The sequence below is a fragment of the Schistocerca americana genome, chromosome 3 (genome assembly GCF_021461395.2).
Source record: "Schistocerca americana isolate TAMUIC-IGC-003095 chromosome 3, iqSchAmer2.1, whole genome shotgun sequence".
Classification (NCBI taxonomy): domain Eukaryota; kingdom Metazoa; phylum Arthropoda; class Insecta; order Orthoptera; family Acrididae; genus Schistocerca; species Schistocerca americana.
In genome coordinates, this window is record NC_060121.1 from 420,222,535 (window position 1) to 420,243,132 (window position 20,598).

At 40.6% G+C, this 20,598-nt stretch overlaps 1 pseudogene; it reads left to right on the top strand.

Annotated features, from left to right (window-relative positions):
- The first annotated feature begins 19,163 nt into the window (after nt 1-19,163).
- LOC124608129 lies at nt 19,164-19,281 on the top strand (annotated as a pseudogene).
- Nucleotides 19,282-20,598: the final 1,317 nt, after the last annotated feature.

Here is a 20,598-nt window from a genome sequence, read left to right on the forward strand (position 1 = left end):
AGGGCTATAGCGGTAGCATGACTCAGTATTTCTGCAGGTGACTTCCAACGACTTCTTGAGTCCACGCGTTCATGCCAGGTCGAGTTGCTGCACTACCCCGGGCAAAAGGAGGTCCAACACAATATTAGGAGGTATCCACTGGGAAACTTCTGCAGCGTAGTCGAAACAACCTAGACAACATGTGGGCCCGCCCACGTGTTGCCAAGCACCCTCCCACCCCCCCACCCTCAACCCCCCCCCCCCCCCCGCCCCCGCCCTCATATGTTTCCAAGGTTATTTCGAGTACGCTGCAGTTGGGAAATCCTTACACATCCTCCATACAATCCCGATCTCTCCCCATGTGATTTCCACATTTTTGGAGCCCTGAAGAAAGGTGTTCGTGGCCCCCGATTCGTTTCGGACGACGAGGTGCACGCCTGGGTACAAGCATAGTTCGGTAGGCAACAGCAGACATTTTTCCATGAGGGCAATGACAGTCTTTTCTCACAGTGGGAATCTTACCACAGAGAGAGAGAGAGAGAGAGAGAGAGAGAGAGAGAGAGGCGGTTGTTTTAATGTCACACAGTATCAGAACCACTGTCTGACCTTGAATGTTTCTACATACATAAAAAAAAGAGGCAAGAAGTCATATTAATGGAAAAATATGACTTAGCTCTAAAGTCGTGGTAAAAATTGCTATAATGAGAAAGGTGCTACAGAATAAACGTAATAGATGCAGTAATCGTATTAGACTAACATTCTGCACAGATAAACAGCAATATAGTATTGCGCCGTTGTATGTTGCCACGTCGATGGTTGTTCGGATTGCGTAAAGGTGAATAAAACATTTACAGCAGTCATTACGGGTCCTACGAGTGAAAGTTATTGGCAAATTCGTTACAGAAGAAGAAGAAAAAAAAGAAGATGAAGAAAAAGATCCGAATTAAATGGTTAGGTACGCGAAAATAGAGAAATAATACGAGTTATCTTACTCCCAGAGGCCGAGCGAGGTGGCGCAGTGGTTAGCACACTGGATTCGTATTCGGGAGAACGACAGTTCAAACTCGCGTCCGGCCATTCTGATTTATGTTTTCCGTGATTTCACTAAACTGCTTCAAGCAAATGCCGGGATGGTTCCTTTGGAAGGGGATGGCCCATTTCCTTCCCCATGCCACCCCCATCCGAACTTGCGCTCCGTCTCTAACGACCTCGCTGTCTACCGGACGTTAAACTCTCATACATGCTGAATGGATTTGAAAATAAAAAAAACTAAACTCCGCTCGAACAGGCCATGAAGGCTCAACGGTACCGACCAGCCGTCATGTCATCCTCAGCCCTCAGGCGTCACTGAATGTGGATATGGATGGGCTTGTGGTCAGCACCCGAGCGCTCTCCCGGCCGTATTTCAGTTTCCGAGACCGGAGCCGCTACTCCTCAATCAAGTAGCTCCTCAGTTTTTCCTCACAAGGGCTGAGTGCATCCCGCTTGTCAACAGCGCTCGGCAGACCGGCTGGTCACCCATTCAAGTTATAGCCCAGCCAGACAGTGCTTAACTTCGGTGATCTGACTAGAACTGTTGTTACCACTGCGGCAAGTCCGTTGGCATTTGAGACTAAACTTGTGTAAATTAACACTGCAGGTCAAAACACATCATGAATTTCAAGGTAAAATGCGTCTCTATGGTGAAATATGAATTTCTTATCACTATTAATAATAAGACGATATTTTATGTAGAAATTAATTCCGTCAAAAATATGATATGTAGTACTATTTTGGATAATCATCAGTTAATATCAATTCTTCTCAAAAGTGAGCAAAAATATCTGCAACGTGACATCATGTATGAGGGGTACCGTTTTCCTTTGACGAATGTACAGTAATACGTCTTCCTAGTTTCACGCACTCGGTCAGTCACGAGTCACTGTGAAAAACGCACAACGGACACACGCAGGTACGCAATTCCTCAATAGCCTTCTCAGCGCCAAATGTATACTGACGCCAGCAATTGGAGGCACAAGGGAGAGTACGTCACAAAGTTTCCTTGCCATGTCGAGATGATCTAACTTAGAGTCCAGTGTCCGATGCTTTTATAGCTACAAGGCACACATATTCTGCCCTGTTTTGATTTATTTTCTCTTCCATCGGTACAGAAACGAAGCATCTATGATATATTTTAGTATTTTTTGCCTTATTTCCTTTATTGTCGACTGTAAAATGCAAGTGAATGGCATAAGCTACGTATGATGCAAACAATGAGCAACTAACGAAGCACTGAAGAAAAAAGATTTTACAATCTCTTTTCTTCAATATTTGAGACGCGACGTACTGAAAACATTTATAGCGAAGTATTCTTACAACTTCCCCCTTTACAGTACTGCTTCGAGCCTGCATTGGGATACTGAGGTGTAATAATTTGGAAACCATTCCGATTGAATCTCTATTTCATCACATTTTTGATTCAAATTTGTTAATAAAAACGCCTAGTGATGAAGTACCAATATAAATAAATAATACGTCAGAAATGTTCTGATCGGAGGCAAAGGTAAGAATTTTTGCTGTTTCTGCTGGTCTGTTTGCAACACATCAATCTGTACTTCAATGAGCTGAACAACAACTTTTCAGAATTGTCGAAGATAGAGGATAAACTGAAAAGATTAAGTTATTTAATATTCCAGATGATGCCAGAATGGCAAATCTGGAGCTGAATATCGATATAAATAGTCGGTTAAGGCACATTGTTTTCATCACGGTATCAATTGTAATTTTGCTATTAAATTACTACGAAGGATTTGCTTAATTTTAATTTTTGCTTTTTTTCGCATTCTTAAAGGAAAACAGTTGTCCTGAAACGGAAATCATTGTTAGACAGAAGATAGCGACACTTCTCCTAGTACTACTAGTTATATAAGCTTTGTTACAATTTTTCAGCCTAATTTTCGTATGATGGTGTTCATAATGTACATGGTGCTCAAGATGTAATGAGATAGGGTGCCGGCCGCGGTGGTCTAGCGGTTCTAGGCGCTCAGTCCGAAGCCGCGCGACTGCTACGGTCGCAGGTTCGAATCCTGCCTCGGGCATGGATGTGTGTGATATCCTTAGGTTAGTTAGGTTTAAGTAGTTCTAAGTTCTAGGGGACTGATGACCACAGATGTTAAGTCCCATAGTGCTCAGAGCCATTTGAACCATTTGAGATAGGGTGATTATGCAGAAAATTTTCAGATTCCTTTAGCATTTCTGTTTGTAGTTTACGTGAACCCTACTAAAACTTTACATCCAAAAAAAGTGTACTGCATTTCGATTTTCAGTTTAATCTGGGCGTTTTCTTTAACGGGCTGGCTAGATCGTATTTGAGATAAGAGCAAGGTGAAGATATGCCGTCTCCAATAACATGAGGAGGTATAGTAAAGTTCCGTGATATTTACATAAATCTTCAGACTGATTATCGTTTTCTTTCATATTAAAATATTATTAATATGGATTACGTGTCGCAGACGGCTCGTTCATAAATCACTTTGATTAAGAGAAAAAATTTATTTATGTTGAAAGATAACTTTTTTTGAGAAGAGTTATGACCTCGTGGATGAAGCCTTGCTTATTTAAGTAATTTACATGAAAGAAGGGTAATGAATATTTTAGTTTTATAACAGGTTTTTTAAAAATTTTATTTTACTTCATCCTGTAGTAACTAGTAATTACTACACACGTGTGCCAACTGAAATAATTATTTAAAAAGTTATATCGATTTTAATAATCGAGGAAGTTGTATCACATGCAACAGTATTTAACAATTTCATCACGATCACTCTCATTTCATGCAATAAATTTTCCCGCAGCTCTATCTCTCTTAGCACAAATTTCAACTACGTACACAAAGCGCACGGACGAGATACCGACGTGCGGATAACCAACATATCACTAGTGATTAATATTGTATTCCCAATGTAAATAGCATAGTGCACTTCAGTAATTATAGTTATGATTAACGCTATTGTGATTTCATTATTTGTTTAATCCATGATCCTAAATTTTCAACATTATACGTAAACTGTATTTTCAGTATTTATCTCATTTTAGCTCAGAAATAACGTGGCCCACGAACCACCTCCTTACGGCGACGAACTTCTCAAAGTATATGTCCGGTGCCATCTAATCATGGTTTAAATATATTCACTGATTTTTTAAATATTTCCATCCATCTCAATTCAGTTCAACAAAAATTATAAAAAACCAAAATAATATAAATAATCATATATATATATATAATCATATATATATATATATATATATATATATATATATATATATATTATTTACATTGGCGACCGTGACAGGAAATCAGGTTTTCGTACGTTTATGCCAGGTTATGATTTAACACCTCCACGAGAACCCGTTATTAAATGCGTAGTGCTAATGAAAATCTTGCAACACTGAAAACACGCCTTGTCTGCACAACTCTGTGAGAAGGTTGCCGCAAGATTTTCCTACATTGAAATTCAGTGCAGAGAACGTGAAATACTGTGCCCTGGAAAATGGTGGGGAGAGAAACGACACTACATGCGGTTATGAAAGTTGCGCCTCGAGCACCTTACGTTCGGCAGGAAGAGCAGCTACCCGCCGTAGCGAGAGGCGAGCGCGGCACGCTGTCGTAGGCGTAAAACGGCCGGCTCGGCATACGGTCAGGGCACCGCCAGCAGCCGGCATCACATCACGCCTCGCCTCGCGCCGCTCCCCTGACGCTGGGCGCGCGCACTCGTACACACCGTAGGCATTGCACTGTGCACTTCGCAGCACGTTCGTCTCCACGTTGTTCGGTATTGAAAAAGTAAACTGGACGTGAAGAGCAATTTGAGGTCTAAAGCTTAAAGATGGGAAAGAGAAGCAGATATTTCTCTGCAACTTGCGGACATCGTAAAACTTTGCCAGTAGCCCTTGGAATGAAGCGGTTATAATTTTCAGTAAAATAAGAGTGATACAGACAGATAGATGAGACAGACGGACTGAGCTGCACAACACTTCAAATTTTTTAAACGACACTTAAAATAAAAATTAAAATGAACTAATGAAGACGTCCCCGTGTTTCACTACATCGGATTCACTGTTTATTCCCTTTGTTTTTTAATTTATATTCTGGAGAGATAAACACGATGTGCAAGTAATGATCATAACTGCGTACTGACAAGTGGCCAAAGCAAAAGTTCATAATGATATAAATTTTTCATTTGTGTAGCCATATTGGCAGTAGTCGCTTTACAATTTCTGAGGATATTTTTGTTCCGTCTTTACAACTACAAGAAAATGCTTGTTTTCCACACTAGACGCGTGTCGCATTATTGAAGTAAAGCATCATCAGTGGTCTGCTATTAAATACATTTACAATTTTATTTGTTTTCTAGGTGGAAAAACAGTTCGTTAACAAATTATTGGTTTTTATTTACATTAATTTCTGCTTTCGTTTTCGCCTATATCAGGAAATCTGAAACCACGTTTTTGGCTCCTATCTTCGTTAGGCACTGATAACTGTGGTCTAATTTTACACATTTTCTTGTAGTTGTAACGACGGAACAAAAATATTCTCGTAAATCATAAAGGTATAGCTTATCCGGCTGTCAATGTTAAATGGAACGTGAACACTACTTGGTACTGAATAGGCTCCAAAAATACACATATGGTTACAATAGCCTGCGGAAGTAAGTGCAAGAACACACTTAACAAACTAAATTCCGTAATATGTAGAAGGAAAGGAAACTGGTCAACAATAACAATTGTACAGGGACGACAGGAAAGCCACGTACTAGTGAGGCACTCAAATAATGCTTAAGACAGAGAAATAAATTTGGTGATGGAAAAATAAGAACAACTATGAAACGCCGGCCGGAGTGGCCGTGCGGTTCAAGGCGCTACAGTCTGGAGCCGAGCGACCGCTACGGTCGCAGGTTCGAATCTTGCCTCGGGCATGGATGTGTGTGATGTCCTTAGGTTAGTTAGGTTTAATTAGTTCTAAGTTCTAGGCGACTGATGACCTCACAAGTTAAGTCGCATAGTGCTCAGAGCCATTTTTTTGAACTATGAAACACAGAACTTTCAAAGTATAACGCTGGTATAATAGCTTTAAATGGAAATTAAATGTAGAGTCTAAATTGATTTTAAAGATCTAAAAAAGTTGTGTCAGGGAAGGACCTTAATTTCAAGTCGACGGCAAAGTATAAGACTAACAGATGTTAAACAACATAGGAGGTAAAATAGGCATACTCTTGGGGGGATAGTTCATAAGGTCCACTGGTTTCGTCACTTGGGCGTTGTGACATGAACTCGAGAGCATCGATCCTAGAAGAGGACATATACTGCTGTATATGACACAGATTACTATTAATGTTGTTTGTAATGAAATATTAAGAAGTGAAATGGGAGGTTTCAGTAAAGGAAAAAAAACTGGAGGATTGAATTTGACTAGTTTAATCATTGCTTCGTCTGTGGCCGCTGACTATTGGTACCCGCTCGCTAACAATTAAAACAGTTCAACAAAGAACACATATTCTAAAAATAATGAAATTAGCACACTGGACTCGCATTCGGGAAGACGACGGTTCAATCGCGCGTCCAGCCATCCTGATTTAGGTTTTCCGCGATTTCCCTAAATCACTCCAGGTGAATGCCGGGATGGTTCCTCTGAAAGGGCACGGCCGACTTCCTTCCCCATCCTTCCCTAATCCGATGAGACCGATGATCTCGCTGTCTGGTCTCCTTCCCCAAAAACAACCCAACCAACCCAATGAAATCAGCGTAATACAGCAACAATGATGTTAGACCACACAAAGTAAGAACATAAAAAAAGCCACTGAATTCTTCGAAACATTCAGTCATGAAAAACATTATGTTCCCTTTCCTAGCAAACCACGGATAACATAGGTTGCCTTAAACGTTAACAGTGTCATCACATTGATCTCTAGTTCAATCATTTCATTTACTCTTTTCAGCGAATGAGCAACATGTTATTAAAATATTGCACACTAATACAGTAATAGCACAAGCCTCACGCTACATAGCTACTTCATGAATCAGCGTGAAGTAATAAGTTCTTGCACCCGACTGACTGGATGAAAATACGCCAGTTTTGTGGATAAGTATTAGTATCGGAAGTTCACTACTTCATTTTCATAGACTATTTTTCGTCATACACTATCACTGGCTTCCTAAGCAACGATATAAATCAGCTTAAGAGTATGTCGCATGGCGTCATTTAATCCCCTCGCAAGTCTATTTGGCTGTTGCACATGTTAGCTCTTTGCCACAATTCCGATGTATCGCCAAACCCAGAAGATTAATATTTTGTTGCCCCACTTTTCTGGGGAAAAGAGTGTGTCCTCCAAAAACTTCTTTGCTGAGCGTTTTCTGTAGAAAGTCTGAAAATTACTCAGTGAATCGGGTGAAATGAAGTACCGTCACATTTCATTTATTTGAGGGCAATGAGGATCACATAAAACTCAGTACTGAAGGCGCAGAATTCCGTAGTATGCAAATCCTTAGGACAGACTCTCCAAAAACAAAAATATAGCCAGCTAAATCGACTACACCATTCAGTGTAAACGACTGTGTTGCCGTGATACCTGTTTCAAATACGAATGGAATATGTGAATAAAATCAGTCATTCAAATTTAGTGTAAGGAAATAATTTAATTCTTTTATCTGAAACACCAGTGACACGATAAGTCCATACTTGTGTCTAAAGATTAAGAAAACGTCACAGCTGTAATAAACAGTTCTAACATATTTGCAAATGTTATAAGCATGTTGCGTGAAAGATAACAGGGAAGGCACTGAACTAAACATGAACTTTCTAAGTTTCTATGTCCACCAGGTAGAAAAAAAAATGAATTATTCAAGATAATACAAAGAGCCTTAGCTGTATCTTACCATATATGACGCACATTTGGACACAGATCACTAATTACATGAACTATCTCAGAAACATGTGAGCGCATTTCCCAATTATTGCTTATTGGGGATGCAATACAAACTATTTTCTTACTAAACATAAACTTCTACACAATAACAGTTATCACGCTTGATGTCCGCTTTGTCACTGCACTACGAATATGTTATATGCGACCACTTAGTCTATATAAATATATTCCACAAGTCAGTTTTCGACCGTATAAATTCTTATCTGGTTTCGGAAATATCTACACGCCAAAAGTTGCATAAATTATTCAGTTTGCTTAAGTTCAAAATTGATACGTGGTGACCAAAACACCTACAAGTCACTTACAATCTTTCTTTCAACATCCAGAGAGAGATGACGCCTCATGATCTCTATTTTTCTCCGTACCACAATCTGGTGAGTTCTATCCTCTCAGTCATTCCCAATGCGACTTCCGAGTCACGTATAACAGAGGTAAAACAAAATTGTTGTTAAAAACAAAGCCATGAAGTTCTTGGGTTAACATGTTGACGTTCTGGTTACTGTAGCCGGGGCAGAAGCTCGGTTTGGGGCATGGGTGGCAGATAACACAAATCTAAAAAAAAAAACTAGCCTTTGACTTCAAGAAAACTGTGTGTGTGTGTGTGTGTGTGTGTGTGTGTGTGTGTGTGTGTGTGTGTAAAGAGAGAAAGAGACGATCATCGGCACCTGCCTTTCTCGGATTGCGCTCTTCCAATTGAGTCACGCGAGCACGTTTCACAAATCGTCTCAGTAGCAGGTATGCAGTTATTTGAGTTTGAAGCTCGGTCTAACAGCTATTTTTAATTTGTCACGCATAATCAACGTAGCGTGCATCTTGGCAAGAAAAACTATTTTTTATCACTTTTGTTATCCTGTATCTCGCTTAATTCTCAAAAGTACCAGGTGACCCGTACAACGGAGTATCATGATCCTACTCTTGTGAGATTAAACAGCACAAAATTCTTATAGTTCTAACTGCGATCTCTCAGGGCCTCGTGTACAGCAGAAAATAAACAATAAGCACACATACTGTACGTCTCTTATTAGCCTTGACTAAGTCCAAACGAACAACACGAGATTCGTTTGAACACTGATATTTAATCAAAGGACTTACAGACAGAATTTTTGTAGTATAATCAGTTTTACTGCCTGCTTTCTGGTAATGCGAAAACATTTTGTTGACACCGACCTACGTAGGGAGAAACGATCACCGTCATAAAATAAGGGAAATCAGAGCTCGTACGGAAAGATATAGGTGTTCATTCTTTCCGCACGCTATACGAGATTGGAATAATAGAGAATTGTGAGGGTGGTTCTATGAACCCTCTGCCAGGCACTTAAGTGTGATTTGAAGAGTATCCATGTAAATGTACATGTAGATGTCTATCATCTGCAAGTTCCTGAGGATACAAAAACAAAAAAGGACATGGCTCAAAAACATAGATGATTTGAAAAGTGAAAAAAGGTTCTGGATAAGTAGAACGTGCTACTGGGTTAAGTACCGCAAAAAAACTCAATTTTTTTTGTAACTCAGCGGATTGTATATGTAAAAACCTACAACATAGGTGAATAATTCCTGCGACGTATTTTCTATTTCTATCAGTACATCGACAATTAATTTCGTACTTTGTCTTTTTTATCATTTCGATGACACTGATTCCGTGTAATACTCGTTTTTAGACGTAATTATGAAGGGGAGAGAATGAAACTAAGGTTACATACCCTAATATTTTAATCAAAGAACTGTATTCACGCTTTACATAGATCTTTGCGAGTGCATGTATATATACGTAGTTGCTTGTCAACGATGTCGACACGAACAAGGCGGATTACCTGATTCGCTGAGGAAACTTTCCCAGCGGAGGGAGTGTTTCATTATGCAAGAAGGTTAGGGTCTTCCCAACAAGAAACACGTGAAATCTCATCATCTTCTTGCGATAATTAATAACGCCAAAAAACACAAGTAAAGTTAGTATGGAACCGCGAGACTTTATTGAAAACAGGGCCATTGAGTTCATACATCGATTTAGTTGCAATTGTTGGCTTCAACTGAAAATTTATGACGGGTACAAGGACGTTTTGGAAATGTTACAGTCTATGCTTGTGCTCGTTTACATATGCCCTACAGCTAAGATGCCCTTGTTCTCACGACTGTTAAGACGTAAGTGGTAACAGGTTAGTATAAATCAAGTCCCAAGAAGGGAGAGTAGTAAAATGTTTTGCAGTATAATTTTCCTCGAGGACTGACAAAAGGTCAGTGTTTAGTGGAAAGTTATCTAGCCTAAATACAACATCGGTCGACGATACTGAGATACAGTTTCAGATGCTCCTTACACCTCAACATACAGTTGCTATATTACAGGAAATAACGAAAGAATATTGATGTGAAACAAACGACAAAACGGAACGAACTACGGGCGGCTCCCATAATTCAACGGGAACATATAAATACCATCAACTTCATGAAACTCACATTACTTCACCACGGAGCAATGTCTCTTGGTCCAAAAGAGCTATACATTACTAGTGAAGATAGAACCTGACGAAACATGGGAAGTATTATGCGGTTCAGTCACCACCTTATGCACCAGACGGGCCTTAACATCTGTCCAAGATGGAAGGAATGAAGGCTGGAGCTTTTGTCGAAGACGGGAGTACATTTGAACTTCCATCACCAGAACTCCATAGAACATGGGAGCCTGTTGACTATTTAGCTGCAACACGATTCCAGGTTCTTAAGCACTGCCATGTAGTTCCCTTCTCGTACCATGTCCTTCCGACTTGTTTACCGAAGCAAAGGTTCCTTTGGAAGACAGATTATTTTGTATGAATGAAGAGCTCATTTAGGCATAGGTCCAGTTATCAGAATAAACTTCAAAAACGGGTCTATAAGTACTTTCTAGAAACGAACCGATGCACGAGTTAACTTACTATTAGCTTTAGAAGTGAAAGTAATTGAAATTTACTGAAAAAGTTTCCCATTACATTATAGATTAAGAACCGCATACTGTCCGCCTTCATATTTTTATTAACCTCCGGAAGTAAATATAATAAACCGAAGCACATACTGCATACTGAACATAATGACAACTAAACTGTCAAACAACGTAAACATATGAAAAAGCATACACTATACTGTTTCCGGAAGAGAAGAGATGAATGTAGGACTATCGGGGATAATGGACCTGAACATTGATTCCTGTGCTACCACGGTAGTAATTGTGTTTCTGGTAGTGTGGAGCGGCGGGAATGAGCGAATTATTATCATTAGATATGCCTTGAGTAACACGGAGGATTGAGTTCAGATGGTCTGCATGTCTCTGACACCTGCGTCCTAGGATGTGTCGCGTAGTGAGAGCCTTAGGGTGATAATGTAAGCGACAAATTCGTAGTCGTGTTAGGACTGATAAAAAAATAACTAATATTGTTGTAAGTACGAGGCTGAAAGTAAATAACATTCTTCTATTTTACGTCGAAGATTCCGAGAACTCTCACAGCTCCATTAACAGTCTTGTGTTTTACTGATCGAACCATGGAGGTCTTTATTCATGTACACCAAATTCGCAAATATCCAGTGAGTGAACGCGGATATTAGCTACAACTGCATATGGCAGACATATACCGCTATCGCCCATTTTTAACGAAGCTCCGTATTACATTCAAGGCTTTCAAATGGGACACTCCAATAACCTACTCCTGTCATCGATAATAAACTTACGCCTCATTACTGGACGTGCCTTAATGGAACTATCGAAAGAAAAGAGTACAGTCGAATAAGCATTTTAGTTAAAGATGTAGAAAATTGTTCCAAGTTCCAAGTGAAACCACAATGACCTCGGACTGGGACAAAGAGATTAAACCATCATACTAATTCTTATAGTGTCACGGTACAGTCCTTCTACATAAAATATTTCATCCGTTGATTAACCGTCAGACGAAGTGTGCAATTAAAAATAGAAATTAGTTTTTCCACATTCTGCCTTTAAATAATAAGTCTGTGCATGACAGAGACGATGCAACTGATATAAGAGTACGATGGATACGAGAGATTTATTAGACAATTACAAACTACTAGTTTGGTAATTAAAGGGTAAGATTGACAAAAGCACACTGACAAAAAAAGAAAACAGAAAGAAAGAGAGAGAGAGAGAGAGACAACCCACTCCAACAATATCCTTCAGTTTCATCAAGGAACATCCGGGAACAGACAATTAATCCAATACGAAACATATTTAACGTCTAACAGCTATGATGTTATAGAAAGAATCAACTTAAGCTGCAAAACACATACGTATAATGACGAAGAGAGGATATCAAACATCGGGTTAAAATTGTATGTCACAGAATACATTTATCCCACATCAAAATAAAGGTCGTCTCTGAAGAAAGGCGAGAGAAATCTACAAAACGAGGATAATTCGACAAATTTCTCACACACTGAAGAAAGTTTGCAAATTTGTTAGTGGTAATTTTGCCGTATACAAGAGTAATACCTTCAAATTTTCCTACGCATAGAACTTAGGTTCCAGAGGGCCGCAAATAAAAAGAATACTTTGGCATCAAATAACAGAAATTGATAAATTTCTTCATGATTTAGTTTGAAACAATGGAAGGAACATGAAATTATAGAAAAATATGTATTTCAGACGGGAAGAGAAGAACAATTTTAAAATTTCTGTAAAATGAATACTTATTATAGAAACCTGTATTTTTCTAGGTTGACTCTTCTGTGATGAATTGCACAACATACACACGGCGAGAATTAAAGAATGCACATACAGATGCACACAGGAATTAATACAAGAACAACGAATTCATGCAAGCACGGGAAGCTTCACTGACGAATAAAAATTCTGCTACTTTCAGATCAAAAGTGAAAGATCAACAACAGAAGTGCGTAAAATAATAATAAAAACCAATAGAACTGACAGTGAAAAAGTCCTTAAATAATAAAAATCCCGATTTTTATGTTAATGCCCCGCAAATATGTGGAAGAGATACTCACTGTCTTTAAAATCCCTACAAAAATATTATGTTTTTCGAGTAATCTGGGTAAAGTGTGAAGTTGATGTACTGATGTCGATAAATTTATTTTTCACCATCTTCTGAGAATACACAAACAATATCCAACCTACAGTTCGAAGTACTAATTATTGTTCTCTACCGACATTCATTCTCTACTACATTTCAAATTCGTGCCAAACTAATACGCATGACGCTCATGACTGCAGTCATCATTTCAATGAGCAGACACACATTACCTGTCCTAACTGTACTGTATTCAAAACAAGCTACACACGTTCAGCCTGCTGGCTGGCATCTTCATTTGCCCTAGTCCTAATTCTCAGACTATACCCGTGGCATACACGGGTAACCACGTAACTGTTCCTATTACACTATGCGAACATTGACTTAAGTTGATCTTGCTGGAAATCTAAGGCGGCACTGTTGGCACAGAGCATAACTCAAATGATATTTATTTGTTAAAAAACGGTAAACATGCAAGTAGCTAACCAAATCAGAAACCAGCTGAAAATAAATATCTCTGGCGAACATGTCACGATGGACAGGATTTCAACAATTTTCACACATGGCAACTTTTCACATATGGCGCGTATCCCATGATCCAGCAATAATACAGAAATGCTGAGAGCAGATGATACAGTCTAAAGAAATTCAGCTATGCAAAAATTGGCACAGAAAATCTTATATAACTGTACTTGAACGTAAATCTATTCTGTCACTGCAATTTCGCTTGTCAGCTGAAGAACAAGCGTGAACGTATTGAACAAGTCTTGGCTGCCGAACTTTTAATGATGGAAACATTTTGGAGGCAGTGAAAATTAGTTTTAAGTCAATCGTCACACTGAATTACGTACTTTGTTATTAGCATTTACCATTTACTTGAGAACATTATGGTTTTAAGTGCAGCGTCATCTAAATTTTCGGTACAGGCTTACAAAATTGGATGAGTTCAGGCTTATATTAAAAATTTTAATTTGTAATATAGAGGAGAAATAATAGTTTCTTCAAGAAACAAGTGACTCTAGTGATTTCTTAGAATCTTTCCTAACGCAGTATGCATTTCTGAGATTCAAGACCAGGGGTCCTAAACCTTTCCTCTGACAGAGCACTTTGAGACTTCTGATAGTTTCATGGAACCCCTCGTTTATTTTGCGGGTTAATGAAATTTTTAAAATGAGAAAACTTCTTTTATTCAGAGATAAGTTCAAATTTTAAATTGTAACTAATAACACTGAAATCATAATTTGTAAGTAAATAATTATTGCGTCAAAATGTCGAAAAAGCCACCAAGTTGTTAAAAGTTTACTTAGTTTACTTACTACCCGCGCAATACCAGCGTTCCGCGGAAACCAGTTTGCGAAACCCAACTTTAGATACAGAAAAAGGGCTGCTCCAGTAGCTATGTTGCCCGCATCACACATAGCCGCTGGAAAGCAACTCGGGGATATTAGGCAGAGCAAAAAGATCCATCACGAGAACGGGAGTCTATCTATTACCCTTTGACTATAGAAAACTGATCATCTAACTGATGTTGCTATTCTCAGTATTAAAAACGTTTTAATATAAATTAAACATAAATAAATCAAATTAAAAATGTCTTAAGGAAACATAAGCCATCCTCAGAGCTGGTAAGGGCCTTCAAGAGCCGGACAGGCGTATCTTGAACACGTAGATCATAGTGGATATTCACGTTTCCAATCATGGATAGCGTGCAGAAGGTCGTGAGTAAACAAAATTCGTAAGATAGCAGCATAGTAAAACACGATTGTAATACAAAATAGCCGGCCGCGGTGGCCATGCGGTTCTAGGTGCTGTAGTCCGGAACCGCGCGACTGCTACGGTCGCAGGTTCGAATCCTGCCTCGGGCATGAATGTGTGTGATGTCCTTAGGTTAGTTAGGTTTAATTAGTTCTAAGTTCTAGGGGACTGATGACCTCAGATGTTAAGTCCCATAGTGCTCAGAGCCAGTAATACAAAATAAGCGAGGAAGAGTACAATTTAAAATTTATGATACTTCTTATAACTGACAGCACCAATCTGTAGTTGATAATGCTGCAAAAAATACTCTTTTTGTCTGATGAAATAAGCCTCTCAATGCCCTGAAAAGCCATCTAACAATGTTTATGGCAGTAAAGACAAATAGGTTCTCAAATCTTCGACAATTTCTGTAATAATTTTGCTGCAACCAACACGTGCTGTGTATATGAGAGACAGCTTGGCGTCATTAGAACACATCATGCACTTTGGTATTCGCTTTTTATGTGTGGTACGGTAGAAATATGAGTGACGTTCTCGCACGAACACGGAGCCAACTGTTGACGTTGTGAAGACACTCACAGAGTTAAAGGTCTAGATACACGTCATAGATTTTTTTGCAAGTGTTAGTCACCGTATAAAAAGTGACGCGACTTTCCTTCCCAGCACCACAAGAGAGCGAAGGAAGCTTTCCTACAACCCAACACGACAATTCATACTGTATAGTATCAGGAGAGGATAGCTATCACTAACACAGTTTTCTAACATCGAAAGAACTGTAAAACGTCGTTATAGCTCAGATGTTGAATGCAGTATATGAAACCATGTTTCAAAAGTTCCTCGCTGTTATAGTTGCTAGAGGTTTTACGGCAGTGTCTGCCAGAGCTGCTGCTAATGTAAACATTCTGGAAAATTTCGGAGAAAAATAGTGGAAGATAGTCATTACCTTGTCCAAAGAATCATAGTAGGACATAAATTACGAATGCCTTGTGGCTCGGTGACTCAGTGGTAAAGCGACATACAACAGGCCTAAAGCTATTGGATACGATCCCTTGACAGTCCTTCAATTTTTAAGGTCAATTTTCCCTTCTTTCGCCACTGACAATGTTACGTAACGCGAAAAAATACCAAATGGCACCGGGGTTCGGAGTACATTTTCAAACGAAAGTCAATTCATAGATCGAAGGAAAGCTACGGAATATCACCTCCATTAAGACCCAGCCTAGTATAGCACAAGTCTACAAGCCAACCTTCTGGATGATTAAAGTGTAGCTTGTTGTTTATACTTAATTAGACTTAAATGGATAAAATTCAGCAACTCGTGGTTATGGAAGGACTGTTCCATAGTCAAGCAACCGTGATTAATTGAAATTACCTCGAATAAATTATAACACCTTTTGCTTCCAAAGAGCATGAAAGTTATGTAACTTTTGCATGATCTATCATTGCCAAGTAACACAGCTCGACCAAACTTGAACCATACGTAAAAAGAGCTGCTACAAAATGGTACAAAGGTAAGTGGAAGAAGTACGCAAAGAGATGAACAGAAATTACGTTTTTATTCAAAGACAGTAACTACACTGAAGCCACTGCGATCCTTGATGGTGCCCTGGACATTACTAAAGCAGGGCCATGGTTGTCAATATGATGTGTGATACCACGAACGGCAATGAATGGTCCGCAACGTGTCCTTATACTGGCCATAAGCTTGGTAAGGATTCCTTGTGGTAGGGCGTTGCGTTACTCCGCCAGCCTCGGCTGACCACGTCAGGATGCTCGTTGGCACATGCCGACTTGTTGCAAAGTGTCTCCTCAAAGCACCCTACACCTGGTCTATGGTATTTCAATTGGGGGGAACGAGCAGGCCAACGCATTCGCCGAATATCCTCTCGTTGCAAGAGTTCCTCCATGTGCGCTGTTCGATCCCGTTGAGCATCGTCCCATATATTCTTCAAAACTTCGACTGACTCTGCTGTGGGTTTGCTCTGTTGTGACCCGTTACCTGTCTGCATGTAAAGAGTCAGCATTTTCTTTCCATTGGAAGGACAACACTACTTCTTCAATACTGCATGGAAATCCACTACTTCTATGTGCATTTTCTTTTACTGCTCAGACTTTGAGAAAAAAAAAACACTGCAATTTTACTATGATGAATGATCAGGACTGTCTTTATGGACTGTGAGAAAATTTTAGCTTTTGACCAACATTGTATCAATAAGTGTGTGCATTTGATTTCTTTGTTATTGTAATTATGAAAAATTTCTTCAAATCTGTATTGGCCACTGCCCAAAACAATTTGTAAAATTTTTTGTGGGGAGCATGGGGGCTATGTAAGTAGGCTCTTTAGGTTTTTATGTTGGTAACGTCACGTAGCGCTCTGTATGAAAATCACTGACTGTGCTGTATGCAGTCTGGTTGGTTTGCATTGTTGGAGTATATGCTATTGTAGTGTTGGGCAGTTGGTTGTTAACAGCACGTAGCGCTGCGCAGTTGGAGGTGAGCCGCCAGCAGTGGTGGATGTAGAGAGAGAGATGGCGGAGTTTTGACAGCGGATGATCTGGACGTGTGTCCATCAGAGACAGTAAATTTGTAAGACTGGATGTGATGAACTGATATATATACATATACATGACTTTTGAACACTATTAAAGTAAATATATTGTCTGTTCTCTATCAAAATCTTTCATTTGCTAACTATGCCTATCAGTATTTGATGCCTTCAGTAGTTTGAATCTTTTATTTAGCTGGCAGTATTGGCGCACGCTGTATTGCGGTAGTTTGAGTAACGAAGATTTTTGTGAGGTAAGTGATTCATGAAAGGTATAGGTTATTGTTAGTCGGGGACATTCTTTTGCAGGGATTTTTGAAAGTCAGATTGCGTTGCGCTAAAAATATTGTGTGTCAGTTTAAGCACAGTCATTTATAATTTTTCTAAAGGGGCGTTTCAATATGAATTCGAATGCAACCACAAAATGACACTCATGCGTCAGTACACCAATGTCCATGCAAAATTATACCTCTCCACACATGGACCAGCAAATTATCACGTTTGGAAAAGAACCAGGGTGCATTACGTACCCTCATCTGGGGAGAGGTAGGAGAAGGTAATTTTTGTGGATAACAATGTTGTGCGACTCCATCGACTGTGCAGATAGAAGAGCTCTAGGAACGAGAGGATATTTGGCGAATGAACTGGCCTGGGCATCCCCACCCAGCAATTGTTAGCCCCGCTGGTGAAGGAATGGAACGCCCTACCGTAAGGACACCTTACCAACGTTGTGGGAGCATAGGAGCACGTTGCACGCCCGTGGTTATCACACACCACATTAACAATCATGTTTTGCTTTATGTTATGTCCAGAGGAGCATTGTACATCGCGGAGACTTGGGCGTAATTTTTGTCTTAGAATGAAAGTGTCATTTCTGTTCGTCTCATTACGTACGTCTTTCAGTTACCTTCTGTACTAAGCTGTAGCAGTTATTTCTATATGCGGTCCAATTACCATCGAGCTATGTTACTTGGCAGTAACACAACATGTGAAAGTTACTTTCGTCCTTAAGTTTTGCACACCAGTGTACTTAGAGAATGGCCGTTGCAGCACGAGAGGCCTCAACGAGGCGCAAGTGGCGCTTCCGTGACGGCTGGCCAAAGTGGACGACGAAAGGCTCGTGGTGACACTGCGCGCGGGCAGGTGCTACCTGCTGGGAAGGCGACGGTACCGGTCCCAGCGAGAGCGCGTACATACGTGTGTGCGTGCGTGCGTGCAGGCGGGCGGGCGGACGTGTGTGTCACCGGAGCCTTGGCCAGCAGGTGAGAAGGAGGGCGCGACCACCTGCCGGCCGTCCGTAGAACCGGTCCGGTCGCGAACCCGTGTCCTCAGCAGCTGCCGCACACGCTCATGTCTTGTGCATCTCGCAACTTGTACGCCTCGGGCGCCACCATTGCGTCCGCTTCCGGCGGAAGACTACAAGGGCCATGTGAATAATTTTGCGAATTGCATACAGGCAACGTACCAGCACCCTCTGGTTATGAAACGTTGAGTCTCCTTCAAATACGTAACGTTTCAAGTATTATTCCTGAGTTTCTTAGACACTCCGAACAAAAACTTAATAACCCCAGGAGACATGTTACTAATACCGCATAACAACGCCTCTAGCCATAATAATGGCCTCATTTCGGCGTGGAAGAGTGTCCACAAGTTTCTTCAGGTATGCCATATCATCAATACTCCAAGATATTTTCTGTAGGATTAACGTGGGTGATTTTGAGAATGAGCCATAGTGCGATAGGGTGCCTGAGTGGTCGTCAATCAAGGAAAGGAACGTATGCGTGGAAATGTGCCTCCTGGTCATCTAGAATGCAGAAAGAAAAATCTTGGTTCGTCGTGTTGACGGCAAGCCGAAAGAGTGGGCTCAACTCATTATAAGAAAAATACCCCCAAAACTTAATACTACCCCTGGTCTGGGGCAACGGCCTTGCCGCAGTGGATACACCGGTTCCCGTGAGATCACCGAAGTTAAGCGCTGTCGGGCATGGTCGGCGCTTGGATGGGTGACCATCCAGGTCGCCATGTACTGTTGCCATTTTTCGGGGTGCACTCAGCCTCGTGCTGCCAATTGAGGAGCTACTCGACCGAATAGTAGCAGCTTCGGTCAAGAATACCATCATAACGACCGGGAGAGAGGTGTGCTGACCCCACGCCCCTCCTATCCACATCCTCTCCTGAGGATGACACGGCGGTCGGATGGTCCCGATAGGCCACTCGTGGCCTGAAGAAGGAGTGCTTTTTTTTTACCCTGGTCTGAACTACTCCCTCCAAATACTGTGGATTAAATATCTCACTGGGTGGCCGGGGCGCTCGAGGTCCTGCACCTTTTTTCGAAAAGATACAAAATCACGACTCTTCGGATCACACAGTCGCTCCCAATTACCTACTGTCCAGTTCCTGTGCTGTTTGACTCAATGAAGACATGTAGTTTTATTTGCCCCTGTGACCAATAGCTTTCCGCGAGGTACCCAACTCCAAATGTTCAGTGTTCTTTCGGAAACTGGTTGAGATGGTCCTGCGTCCGCTGACAGCAGTGATTCCTGTCGGATTTGAAATTGATTGTCATTGATCAAGCTTAACACTCGTCTCCGATCGCTGAAGGTTAGGATCATTTTACGGAGCCTTTTCTGACGGCGTGTTACGTCGCTACGATTGGTAGATCATTCTATGAAGACGCACTGGACAGTCTGCGTCGATATACCACAAACCGGGCATCATCATTCACGGTCTGATTATGAGCACGACTGTCTGATCATGAGCACGCCTAAACACATCGGCTCTCCCCTGTCATTCTGTTACGTCACCATACCGATCCACATTATTGCGCTGATTCCATACAGCCGACTGGTACATACGCACTCTTAGAGGGTTATACCAGCTCTACAGCGCTGCAAAGAGGCCAGCGTGCTCTTTTAAACGTGTGGGTGATACACTGATGAGCCAAACCATTATGACCACCTGCTTTATAGCTTGTGTGTCCGTTTTTGGGAAGAAATACATCAGTGATTCACCGTATCAGGGGTCCAACAGTTTGTTGATAAATTTGTGGAGGTAAGTGGTGTTAACTGTCGACGCACAGTAGCAAATTTAGAAAACAAGTATCCTGTACATTAAAAGGTGAACTACTACGTATCACTACAGAGAAAGGCACTGCAAAACGATAATAAAAACTTAGAAAGCGGTAAGTTCAGTCGAAATGGCAGTGTTGTTACACGAATAGATCTTCAGCGTTCTTTCATATTGTGACACCCACGCTGTGGTAGATATGAGGATTTTAGCGTACTCACTGACGACAAAGCTATTGGAAATGAGGTCGGGTCTTGACAGTAGTTTTTTTTTTTTTTTTTTTTTT